The sequence below is a fragment of the Zea mays genome, chromosome 8 (assembly GCF_902167145.1).
Source record: "Zea mays cultivar B73 chromosome 8, Zm-B73-REFERENCE-NAM-5.0, whole genome shotgun sequence".
Classification (NCBI taxonomy): Eukaryota; Viridiplantae; Streptophyta; class Magnoliopsida; order Poales; family Poaceae; genus Zea; species Zea mays.
In genome coordinates, this window is record NC_050103.1 from 21,879,712 (window position 1) to 21,891,922 (window position 12,211).

At 47.3% G+C, this 12,211-nt stretch overlaps 1 non-coding gene across 1 annotated transcript; it reads left to right on the forward strand.

Annotated features, from left to right (window-relative positions):
* The first annotated feature begins 6,069 nt into the window (after positions 1–6,069).
* On the forward strand, positions 6,070–6,140 carry TRNAG-GCC (transfer RNA glycine (anticodon GCC)). The gene has a single exon. It is a non-coding gene; the product is annotated as a tRNA-Gly (tRNA).
* Positions 6,141–12,211: the final 6,071 nt, after the last annotated feature.

Sequence of the window (12,211 nt, forward strand, 5' to 3'; positions counted from 1 at the left end):
AACTTCCAGCGCGACTCTTGCTGGTGCAGCGTAGCTCATTCCTACAAAAATGGAGCTAGGGCCCCGCTTGTAAGGGAATGTAATAACATATGCCTGCTCGGAAGCAAAATGTAATAACATATGTATACAGGATCTTAGTCTGGGAAGCCAAGTTGTGCGCCCGGACCCCCTGGATGGTGGTTCTAGGTACTAGGACACCTGCTGCAGGGTGGTGGAGTGTGCAGGCCCACGGTATGGGACCAGGCTGAGCGGCTACACGGCTCCGGACTACCCCAGGAGACAAGCATCGCTTCTCTAGTTCCGGACCCCAAGCTGTCGGACGCACAGGACTTATAGTTCCAAATACTAGGGCACCCGTCACGGAGTGATGGAGTGTGCCGGATTTCAGGTACGAAACCAGGCTAACCGACCACACAGGCTCCGGACCACCCCATGGAACGGGCATCTGTTCTTTAGAACTGGCCCCCAGGCTTTTTCCTGTTTTTTGTAAGGTACTTCTGAGTATTATTTATAAAGCAGTGTTTAACACTTATCTGTGCATCGCTCATTCCTATTGTTGACTTCCCTTGGTACCTGGCCCCCCGCCTGGGGTGCAGGCTCGATGTGTCGAGGTTGGGCACCAGCGTATATGAGAGAGTTATCAACGACCTTCGGGAGGCAGCCTCACCGAGACCTGGATCTGTAGACAACTTTTAGCTAAAAAGCATTAGCGATACACCCGTAGGCCCCGTCATCTGGCATTATTCATCCTTTGGTACATGCTCGGGATTTGCAGTGTTTAGACTGGGGGAACCAAGTTGCGTGTTCGGACCCCCTGGATGGTGGTTCTAGGTACTAGGACACTTGTCACAGGGTGGTGGAGCATGCAGGCCCACGATACGGGACCAGGCTGAGCGGCTACACGGCTCCGGACCACCCCTGGAGACAAGTGTCTCTTCTCTAGTTCCGGACCCCAGGTTGTCGGACCCACAGAACTTATAGCTCCGAGTACTAGGGCACCCGTCACAGAGTGGTGGAGTGTGCGGGGTTTCGGGTACGGAACCAGGCTAACCGACCGCATAGACTCTGGACCACCCCATGGAACGGGCACTCGTTCTTCAGAACCGGCCCTCAGGCTGTCGGGCCCTCCTGATTTCGCATAGAGGTCCTAAACTGCAAACCTGGCTGTTCAATCCAGATGTCATTATGCCTGATGGGATGGGAGCTGGTCGGGTGGGTTAGATAAAACTCAATCCGGAAACTACAGGGTATGACCATGGAGCAGTAGGATATTGCTATCATAGAGGCACATCTGAGAGGGTAGTTTTCCTTTATAGCTAATCATGCATGGGTGCGGACCAACAGGCCGGGCTTATGGGGACAGACCCCACTGGGTTGGCGTACACGTATGCGCTACCTAGTTACAAAAGGGAAAAACTTTGACCCCTCAGACTTGCTCTATAGACAAAACTTACAGAGATATTCCGGCACCGGGGGAGGCACTCCTTCAGTCGTAGCTAGACAGTTGCCCTCGGGTCAGGGGGTTCCCATTACCATGAAGGGTCCTTCCCAGCTCGGGGAGTGTTACGGAGCCCTAATTTGGTCTGGTACTTCCATAAGATTAGGTCCCGACCCTGGGTCCCCATCTGTGTTTGACGAAGGAGGCCCCGCCTTTGGATGTGGTCATTCCTGGATGAACCTGTCAGAAATCTGGACCCGTGGGGAGTCCAGATGGGTTTCCGGAGGAAGGCGGGCTTCAGCTCCGTAGGCCGGGGGACATGGGGTCCCACCGGTGGTCCATCTAGTCGTCGCCATCGGAGTGGGAGTCTTTTGTGAAGATGTCCTTCAGGTCCCCTTCGGGTGACTGATACCCGAGGTCCTGTTCAGCTGTAGCCACCTCGCCGTCGTCGACCTTTTCCTTACCAGGACGGCAGCGAGGCGGGGAACCGTCCTTGGAAGACTGCTCACGTCGCTCGCTGGCGCGTTCGCTGACGCGTTTTGCGAGATCAATGATCTCGCGACACTCCGCGGCGTTGTGGTGACCGTTGGGGTGTACATGGCATGTGCCACCGTTACCCCTTTGTGGCCATGGGCGTTTGTTGCGGTCGCCCTGGCCCTCGGTCGTAGCTGCGACGACTAGCGCGGTAGACTGCGGCCTCTCGTAGCCACGTCCCTTCTTTTTCTTTCTGCCGTCCCAGGGGATGGCACCCGAACCACCCGTCTGGGCGGTCCCAGTTTGTGGAGCCGAGTGCCATGCTCGACCTTTGGCGGCTCTGGCACACTTGTCTGCCAGGGCGAAGAGCGTGGGGACAGTCTCCACATCATGTGTGGCCAGCTTCTCCAACATTTTCTTATCACGTACCCCCTGACGGAAGGTCGTGATGATAGAGGCATCGGAAATACGAGGTATAGTACCTCGTACCTTGGTGAAGCGGGAAATAAACGTCCGGAGGGTCTCCCCGGGTTCCTGCCTTACAACATGGAGGTGGACTTCTACACCATGCTGCTGGTAGGCGCTGGCAAAGTTCGCCATGAACCGCATGCAGAGCTCTTCCCAGGAGTATATGGATCCTGGGGCTTGGTTCATGAGCCAAGTCCGGGCTAGCCCAGACAGAGCTATATGGAAGTAGGTCGCCATTACGGTGGTGTCTCCACCTGCCGCTATAATGGCGGTGATATAGACATGCAAGAATTCTGACGGGTTTGTCGTACCGTCGTATTTTTCCGGCAGGTGCGGTCGAAACTTGGCTGGCCATGTCGCCGGGCGGAGGTGGTCCGCTAGGGCGGCGTAGCCTACTCCAGCCAATGGGATGCCCGTCTGGAATTGGGTATCTCCTGGGCCCTACGGCACGACGGCTGCGGGACCTTGCTCGAGGTTGTGACTCTCGAGGCTCCGGCGGCATCCTCGCGCCTTCCTTAAGGAGAGATGGGCATTCTTGCCCGCCCGCCTACGGTTGAGTTCATCCCGTAGGTCTTCTGGTCTCTCCGGGATGACTTGCGTATCTTCTGCCGCACGTCTACGATTGAGCTCTGCTCGTAGATCTTTGGTCCGCGCGGCCCTCCCCGAGGGCGAGTGCACCGAAGCCGACGCCTCATAATGGCGTCGGGACGATTGAGGCCTGGGCTTAATCGAGCCAACGTGTGCTATGCCAAGGAGGCAATCCACGTCGTCACGCCATTGTCCCACAGCCCCCGGCGAGGCTGTGGAACTCGGTGGGTGGCGCAGCAACTCCCTGGCCGCAGAGAGCGCTCCGGCGGGAGCGAGCCCCGATGGGGCCCGGGTCGCCTGCGCCGGTGTATGCTGCCGTGCGGAGCGCATAGTTGTGGCATCGAGCGCCGGGCAGTCGGAATCCTATGGCGTAGCGGATGCGGCCCCCTCCTCCAAGAGGAAATCCTTGGAGGCCTCTTCTTGGTGCTCGGCGATTTGGACCATGGTGTCAAACAGGTAACAAGCAAAAATCTAAAAGCCTAGCCCACTACCTGGCGCGCCAAATGTTGGAGAGGAAATCTCTCCGGCCGGGTGGCGGATTGCACCCGCCCTAAATCCTAAGAAGAGGAGGGGCCTAAGCGTTTTGCTTGTTGTGAGATTGGTGGATGAACACACGAGAGCACGCGAGGGTTTAGAGTGGTTCGGGCCGCCGGAGCGTAATACCCTACTCCACTTGTGTGATGTATTGCCTGAGAGCTTGTATGAACTTGTGAGTGTCTAAGGGAGCCTAGGATTGGGTCTAGGGTTCCCCTGTGACGCTGCATGCCTCCCCTTTTATAGCCGAAGGGGGGCATGCACAAAGGTACTGAGCCCCGACATGCGGGCCTAGGGATATAGTGATTACAGTACTTGGAGCCATAAACGCTTGCTGTAGGGGCAATCTTCTAGTGCCCGGACACCCGAGATCTCCGTATCCTCGGTGTGCAGGGGTGGCTTCTTGTAGAAGGGATGATGAGTATAGTGCGCTGCTCAGCACAGGCGCACTGTTTGCCAATAGACCGATCAGGCGCGCCGCCTGCTGGATGGCCCTGACGCTGCCTGCCATCGGATTGGACATGACGTATTAAATGCTAGGAGGACACATCACCTATTAGCATGGTGGCAGGCGGCGCGTCCTTTCGGCAATAAATGCAGAGGCTGCATGGCTTCGTGGGCTTTATGTCAGTCTTGGCCCGTTGGCTTATGTCGCAAGCCTTGCGCCAGTAGCGGGAAGCGCAGGGCAAGGCCTGGACACGTGCCAGCACTGGACCCCTGCCCCTAATGCCAGGGTCCTTCCCGTCTCGGGACCTTGCTAATGCACGGACCTTACTTGGAGGGGGACCGGAGCCTTCCCAAGGGACCTGGCGTGCCTTCTTGGGGGCCCTAGGCTTGTATGTATAGGGGTCCGGTGTCCTTCGGAGGTCCGGACCCAACGGTGAAAATTGAGATGCACCGCCTTTCCTTGCCACGTGGTGCCCTTGGACCTGCCTAATATGGTGGGGTTGGGTGCCATTCTTCACGTGGCCTTGAGGTGTTGTACGGATGCAGCGTCTTCATGCTGTAGGAGAGGGTACCCCTGATCGAGGGTACTGACAAATATAATTCCATTAATTGAATATGCACAAATAAAAGAAAATCAAGTAATCTCCAACGGTTCCATGATCCTAAAACCCTACACAATAATATTTATTCATTTATATCATTATTATTATTATTTTTTTTCTTTGATATGAATTTTGGGCTTTACAACAATTCTTTGAGATTTTGATATGATGCCCGCCTTGTAGTCATCGAGTCTCTAGTTAGGAAACCAAAGCGTGTTCAGACACATGGTGTCGTCGAAGCTGTGGAAGCTCCTGAGGTGGCTCAACGTCAGGACAGAGAAGAAGCTCGCTAACGCCAGGGTGGTGATCGACCGGTTCATCTATGAGGAGATTGACATCTAGATCCAACCTCTAGATCCTCTCTATTCAAATTTATGGACCCATAGTTTAAAACTTGAAATATGGAATCTGAAGCCCTACCAAGTAGGCCCTACATTTCTCTGGTTTATAAAATTCTTTAGAGAATACTTATAAATATATATATTTTTAACAAAGGGATCGCTAATATCATACACGGGTATTTTTATTAAATCCTTATTAGAAACTATTTTTGTTTTTAGGAGATGTTAGTTTCAAGAATAAGATATTAAATGATATCTTAATTCAAAAATCTTTGGAGAAATTTTCTTAGTTTTCAAAATAGGATTTTGGGTGCTACAAATTCTACTTTTCAAACTTAACTTGTCTTAAAAATTTGAGTACAAATGCAAACATACAAAAATTCCAGCATGATATACATTTTTCTATATTTATTTATTTGTTGTTTAATCAATATAATTCCATTAATTGAATATGCACAAATAAAAGAAAATCAAGTAATCTCCAACGGTTCCATAATCCTAAAACCCTACACAATAATATTTATTTATTTATATCATTATTATTATTATTATTCTCTGATATAAATTTTGGGCTTTACAACGATTCTTTGAGATTTTGATATGACGTCCGCCTTGTAGTCATCGAGTCTCTAGTTAGGAAACCAAAGCGTGTTCAGACACATGGTGCCGTCGAAGCTGTGGAAGCTCCTGAGATGGCTCAACGTCGGGACGAAGAAGAAGCTCGCTGACGCCTGGGTGGTGATCGACCGGTTCATCTACGAGGAGATTGACATCTAGATCCTCTCAATTCAGATTTGTGGATCCATAGTTTGAAACTTGAAATCTGGATTCTGAAGCCCTACCAAGTAGGCCCTATATTTCTTCAAAATTACTATTCTCCCATGCCTCACAAAAGTATTTGTCATTGAAGTTTACCTTATTCCCTTAGAGCATTTTCAACGACTCCCCAACACAAGTCCACCGATAACAACACTAATAAAGATGGCTCAATACTCCTTTCGAATTATTATCAGGAGAGATGCTTTTATAGATAACGGATAACCTAACCCAATTATATATATGCTTTTAGTTACAGGAGAGAAGATACATAAATCAAAGGAAGTACCGTTCGTTTTCTTGCATTTCTATCACCTACAGTCATCCACTTGAAAGAGAAAACCAGCTTAAGTAGTATGAAGCACCAGTGGTCTAGTGGTAGAATAGTACCCTGCCACGGTACAGACCCGGGTTCGATTCCCGGCTGGTGCATTTTTATTTATGTTTTAGAATTTACATTCTGAAGTTCTCTTTTTTCAGTTTTGTATAATGGCTGTCAGTACTATCAATAGTGAAATAAACTGTTGCTGATCATTAAAAGGAGTCGAGGTTGCCAGGAGATACATTAGTAACCAGATGATGCGTCAAAAGCAGAGATATTCAAATTAGATTCAGCCTACCGGACGCAGTTATACCAGCACGAAGGAGAAAGAGTTATCTATACTACTAATTAAGAACGCAAGGGGTAGGCTGCCCCATTCCTGGTTCTGCCATTCCCATTCCCAACTCCTGTGTGTTTGCTTCATTCCCGACTGTCCATTCCCGACTCCTGTGTGTTTGCTTCATTCCCAACTGTGTCCCGCGTCCGCGCATGTGATCCGTTTCCCATTCTCAAGCGTCTCACGCATGTGATCCGTTTCCCATTCCCAAACGTCCCGCGAACCGCGACCAAATTTTTACCAAAAAAAGCTAGCAGCGTGGGTTAAAGCTCACAGCCAACCAAGACTACACATTCTCTGGGACACACTAGCCCTTATAAACAAGTGTTTGCACAGTTCAGTGAACCATGTGGTACTATTCTTAACTTGTATTTGTTGACAACGCAGGAGGCCCATCTGCTTGTGGCCCATCTGCTCGTAGGGGTGCACGGTTCTGCCGTAGTCGCCCCGCGGATCCCCACCCTCCTTCCCTCTCCCCGCCATCAACGGCCACCCCTGCCTCGTGGAGCTCCACGCCGCGCACCACGTCTCCCACTCCTCCCTGTCCTGCCCCTCCCTCCGGATCTGCGCTCGGATCTGCGCTCGGCCTCCTCCCTTCCTCCGTCTCTGCGCTCGGCGCCCTCACCACCTCTCCCTCCGCCTCTGCTCCACCTCCCCAGCCACCCACAACCACAGCAGCGGCGGACGCGGCCCCTGGCCACAGCGGCGACGGGCGGACGCGGCCCCTGGCCTCGGCATCGGCGGGCGTGGCCCCTAGGCCACAGCGGCGGCGGACGCGGCCCACGCCTCCACCACCGTTGCCCCCTCCTCGCCGGCGCGGCTACCCGTTGCGTCCTGGCTCCACACCGATGATGACGATGACTACTGCGCCTTCTGCAAGCTCAGCCGCTCGGACCCATAGGTAACTCGATCCCCTTCTCCTACCCCTCCTCTATCGCTGTATTATTCGCCCTCATCGCGCCGTCGCCGTGAAGGGGACGCTTTTACTTCTTCAGGGCGGGGCGGGGGTTGTAACACTGGGGGTTGTCCCCTAGAATCGCTAGAGGGAGCACCGCTGCCCTCCCATGTCGTAGACGCCGCGCCCGTCGCCCGACTCGGAATAACGGTCCTGGCTCGGCGCTGGCTCGCCCGTCGTTAGCTTGTCCCCCTCCTGCTCGGATCCAAGAACGCTGTATGAAAAGGAGCACCGATCATGTCTTGTATGCGTTGGAATATGATTTTCGTTCTCTCTCTCCTGCTTATTGGCACGCGGAGAGAAGACAGAAGACTAGAATAAGCAAGACTGAAATCTGGTTTGATTCCACGCTGTAGGGATCGAAGAAGTGCTTGTTGGATTGGATCACAGTCGTAGCTCGTATATATACTGTACTGACCTTGCTGCTGTTGATCACATCATGTAACAGCCTGTCCAGCCTGATTCCTGCTCGATCGGAGAATGAAACAGGGAGGAATATACATGGTCAAATCAGTCCAGGACGGATACACATATACATCTCACAAGGAGCACTGGTGGAGGAGATGGCTATGCCCTTAGCAAGCATACCATGTGCTCTTGTAGCCACCAGCAGCAGCATGAGAAGAGCAGCAAAGGCCACGACAGGAGCCCTCATCTTCATCGACCTCCTCCTGTGCTGTGCTGTGTTGATCGAAATCAATTGAAGAACCAAGTGCTGGTGGTTTATTTGTCCTGCTCAGTGGCCAAGTGACCTCAGTCGCCTGTATTTATATACACACACTGACACACACCGGCAGTAGTGGTGGCCTTGCCCACTGCAGTGATGGAGCACTGACATGTCAAACTCTCCCCAATTAAGGGCAGCTTAAAAACAATTTAGAAAGGCTGGAGCGTGGACAACTCTTAAAATCCAGCGATGTAGCGTGGGCTGTATATTGAGTTTTGGTTGGGCGCCTATCACACTTTTTAAAGAATGATGTCCCCTCCAATCCAAAACTCGGTGCTTGTTTCGTTAGTTTTTATACAGCTCACTCTGCTTGTCGTGATGCAGTTTTGTATAAAACTACTCCTACCATGGAGCACTGGCCAGGTTGGTTGCCTTCAGGTTTGATATACCTGTGACTACTGCATAGAAGCCCAAACTCCCCTGGGCTAGCTTCTGATTCCTGAATCTTTAGCAGAAGACGAGGTCAGATGATGGTCCCTGCAGCTTGCAAGTACGGTTGGATTCAGATGTGTTAGCACAGGTAATTTGAAAGCAGTTGACTGGAACTTTTTTTCTTGTCTCTTTGGGAATACAAATTGCAGCTGTCTTGAGGAAGACACTGTTGACTTCAACCCTGCGCTCTATGATGCAAGCTCGTCAGACTGAACAGTTTCTTAGTTAACTCTGATAGAGATTGCAGCCGGCTGCTGGTGACATTTGCAAACCGTGCACTTACGTTCCCTACATATACTGTCATGGAATAATTGAATGAGATTAGATGGGTTTTTAGGCCAGCAGGGAACTAATTAGCCTGCTCCAACCACTATGCAAATTAGTTACCACGACTATACTGCAGTAATATTTCATTGATACAATGTAGAAGACCATATTAGCAAGAAAAAAAATGTTTGTGTGGCCTAGATATCTATTTTCATGTTCTTGTTTCTTTGTATTACCTAAACAAACTCTCCTAAATACTGAACATCGTCGTACTAGATATATTACAAAATAATTTACGTGAACTGATATATTTCTTGTCACAGTGTCGGCTTGCACTCCAAAGGAAACACTTGCAATACTGAAGTTATAAAAGAATTTTTCAGATCTTGCCTGCATACTACCAGATGCTGGAGGTACTGTGTTTTAGATTCACTGCTTGGAACGATCAGCATATTTATGAGTGTTATGAGCTCTGTGCTGTGACAAGCCCACCTCTCATTTGGTACAATTGTTACCTATACATTTTTCTCTACAAGCTCCAGATATAAGTAATCAAATCATAGATGATATAATCATTGGATAAATTGTATATTCTTGTATTGTATTCCCTTAGTTCCGAATTATAGTTCACTTTGGTTGTCCCAAGTCAAACTTCTTAAATTTTAAGCAATTTTATAGAAATTCACACCAATATCTGCAGCATGAAGTTTATTTCATTAAATTCTCCATGAAACTAATATTGGAAGAACATTTATTTGAACCTCGAGATGTTGACACATTTTTTGAAAAACAAGGTCAAAGTTAGAGAGGTTTGACTCAGGACAAGCCGAACTGCACTATAATTCGAAACAGAAGCATGTTACCTGTTTGCTTTCTTCAGTACTCTTTACCTATACGTTTTTACAATTGCAGGTCAAGCTTCTATCTGGACTAAAAAATGAACTTAGAATCTCACACATTGAGCATAACGAAGTTCTTATGAAGATCATTTTAAATGAGCATGTCAAGTCATTGAGGTGAGACATTATGGAAGACACTGGGTGTCATGATACAAAATTATTAGTCAGGTCTCAGGTATAACATCTAGGCTTTCACTTTTTTATTTTCATAATTTGACTGCTAAGTGAAGGACATGCCTGGCACAGTGGTGAGAAGCCTCCCCACTGAGCCAAAGGTCCTCGCTTTGACGCGGTCTCTCTGCAAAAACAACGTTAAGGCTTGCCTTGGTTATTCTTTCCTCAGACTCCACTCATGTGGGAGCCACCAGCACTGGGTCTGTCCTAAATCTAACTGCTAAGTGCTATGATGGCTTACACTTATAAGCAATGCTTGATTCATTACATACTTATTATCATCTTGAGAGTACAGACTTGTTTACATTTGTATCTGGTTTAAATAGTTATTTCATGAGGTGTTTCACTTGTTGCATGCAGCAATAGCTCTTGTCATCTTCTTCATGGAGTTTTCAGTTCTACTCCAAGTAAACTTTCTAGCAGTAACATTAACTATAAAATTTACTATGTACAGAATTTAATTTGGTCCATCTCTTTCCACCCTGTAGAATGGTTGGTTCCTAAAAAATCTTCATTGTTCTTCTCAGGTTAGTACACGTCTGACCTTTTAATTTGCGTTTATTATTCTCATTCTGCACCCAAAGAAACATGCAGCGATTTGTGATGATATTACATGGGCTCATCACACGTTTATGTGCCTGAACCTGCGCTTGTGTTGCCAGCATGACTCACAAAAACATGTTTTTGTGCTTCTTAGTTTTTGTGACTAGAAGGCTACAGTCCAGTGTACAACACTTTATTTTGATGGATGTAATATTTTTCATATTCTTTTGCATTTCATTCTTTTGCATTTCAACTTTATTGTGATTTTCTGTTGCATCGCCTCTTAGTATAAAACTGTCGAACTATAATCCTTCCAAAATCATACTATTACCTAAAAGCTAAAAACGATATGTTTGATCCACTCATGTGGGAGCCGCTAGCACTGGGTATGTCCTAAATCTAACTGCTAAGTGCTATGATGGCTTACACTTATAAGCAATGCTTGATTCATTACATACTTATTATCATCTTGAGAGTACACACTTGTTTACATCTGTATCTGGTTTAAATAGTTATTTCATGAGGTGTTTCACTTCTTGCATGCAGCAATAGCTCTTGTCATCTTCTTCAGGGAGTTTTCAGTTCTACTCCAAGTAAACTTTCTAGCAGTAACATTAACTATAAAATTTACTATGTACAGAATTTAATCTGGTCCATCTCTTTCCACCCTGTAGAATGGTAGGTTCCCAAAAATCTTCATTGTTCTTCTCAGGTTAGTACACGTCTGACCTTTTAATTTGCATTTATTATTCTCATTCTGCACCCAAAGAAACATGCAGCGATTTGTGATGATATTACATGGGCTCATCACACGTTTATGTGCCTGAACCAGCGCTTGTGTTGCCAGTATGAATCACAAAAACATGTTTTTGTGCTTCTTAGTTTTTGTGACTAGAAGGTTGTAGTTTAGTGTACAACACTTTCTTTTGATGGATGTAATATTTTTCATATTCTTTTGCATTTCAACTTTATTGTGATTTTCTGTTGCATCGCCTCTCAGTATAAAACTGTCGAACTGTAATCCTTCCAAAATCATACTATTACCTAAAAGCTAAAAACGATATGTTTGATCCAGCAATGTTCTGTCTCTGTATTCTGTGTCATGGTGCACTTATTAAAATTGTAGCCCACTTTTACTTTTTACATCTAGAGAATATGACTAAGAATCTGGTTTTACTTTATTCTTGACTTGTAGATACCTTTTTCTTCGTATGAGACCCACAAACTGCGTCGACCCCGACCCGGCCACCACGCCGCCATACTCTCACAGTACTTGCATTTGTTTCATAGAAACAATCTACCGTTCCTCGCAAGACTCTCACAGTACTTGCATTTGTTTCATAGAAACAATCTACCGTTCCTCACAAGATGGAAGTTTATTTTGTATTGTAAGGTTAACCTTCATTTTTTTCTAATGGTGAAATTCTGGAATCAATAGTATGTGTTTGTTTGATTTGGAGTCATATAGATTATTTTTAGGCATACTGTGTGTCTGGGGTTTGCGTTTTTTTGTTTAGTAGCATAGATTTAATTCTGTTATTTGGTGGGTCTCATCCTCCCTTTACAGGAAGGCTTGTACTTCAGACATTCTTTTCTTTCTTATAAATGCAAAGATTTACGACTCTATTGCAAGTTAGAGGTAAAAATAGTGTGTTTGTGCAAGCTCAAATCTTTTCTCATAATAGTATAACACACATTTGTAAATAAGTTATTGTGGTATTATATGTTTCCGTTGCAACGCACGGGCACTCACCTAGTGATATGTTGAAGCTTCAACATTTTGATATTTTTTTTTCCTCCGTAGCGATGCAGATTTCAACAGAATGTCCAGATATTGAAGCCAATTC